Source organism: Cebus imitator, unplaced genomic scaffold (assembly GCF_001604975.1).
Source record: "Cebus imitator isolate Cc_AM_T3 unplaced genomic scaffold, Cebus_imitator-1.0 Scaffold8, whole genome shotgun sequence".
In the NCBI taxonomy this organism is placed as follows: Eukaryota; Metazoa; Chordata; class Mammalia; order Primates; family Cebidae; genus Cebus; species Cebus imitator.
This window is the reverse complement of record NW_016107323.1, coordinates 10,691,515-10,692,859: the sequence shown is the minus strand read 5'-3', so window position 1 is coordinate 10,692,859 and position 1,345 is coordinate 10,691,515.

Genomic DNA, 1,345 nt, shown 5'->3' with positions numbered 1-1,345 from the left:
GGGGTTTCACCGTGTTGACCAGGATGGTCTCGATCTCTTGACCTCGTGATCCACCCGCCTCGGCCTCCCAAAGTGCTGGGATTACAGGCTTGAGCCACCGTGCCCGGCTGGGACCTGTTTTTACATCCTCCAAGATGCCCAGGACCATGCCTATGTTTTTCCTTGGAAATCTCTCCTTCTGTCGTGGCACTTTCTTCCTTAGCCCATCATGTCCCTTGATCAAACTTCTTGAAAGAGGTGGGAGAAGGGAGATAATCAAGTAATAATTAATAGTAATAGACAAATGATGTTGGTACTGGTGGTGATGGTAATGATAATAATGGCAATTATTATTATTTTCCAGTTGTTGAATGCTTATAGCTTAGCTACTGAGGCCATTGGCATAATAGTATAAGTGTTATACTCTCTCTACCCACCTGGGTTCCTTCAAATCTCACTTCTACCACTTACCAGTTGTGTGACCTTGGCCAAGTTCCTTAGCCTTTCTGTGCCTCAATTTCTCATCTGTAACAAGACTGTTGTAGATAATGAGTGAGATAATATATTTACAGCATTTAAGACAGAGCCTAGCATAGAGTAAGGACTCAATAAGTGGAGGTTGCTTTGATCGTTATTATTAATCATACCTACTAATTCCGTCTCCAGAATAATAGCCACAAATGCCCCCTATTGAGTGCTTACTTTGCCAAATACTGTGCTATGCTTTTTTATAGGCAGGATTTCATTAATCTTCAAACCAACAAATTATTAACGCATTCTACAAACTTTCCCAGCTCATAAGTGGCAGAGCTAGAATAAGATAACAGAATCCAAGCATCAAGATTCTTGCCCTCAGAGGCAAGAAAGAGCAAATCCAACTGAAGAGGCTTGCACAAAAGGATACCAGGAGATCCCTTAAAACTGTAGGATTATGTGTAGCTCACCTTAGAAGGTCCCCGTCTGGTTTGATTTGATCTCTGTCCTTGGTGCTGAAAACTGCGCCCATCTCAGACCCTCAGTACCACATTTCCATGGAGCCAGGGAGCCCTCACCATCTCCTAGAAGCCCTTGGCTTTATCCATGGGTGCTATCAACTAACTAATTTGGATCCAAAGTGCTGGTTTTAGTAACTTGCCAGGATCCCTTGAGTCCTGACCACAGATCCAAGCTCCACCCCAGCCACCACCAACCACAGAAGTGTCTACCCTGAATTCAGTCCTCCTTAACAATATTCACCAGGCAACTGCAAATGTCACAAGCCCCTTACACATACTGAGTATCAAAGGTTGTGTGTTCTCCTGAAACCTCAGCACAGACATGACACCAGATCCCTCCTGGACAAGGCAAAAGTCTCTCTGTTCAAACC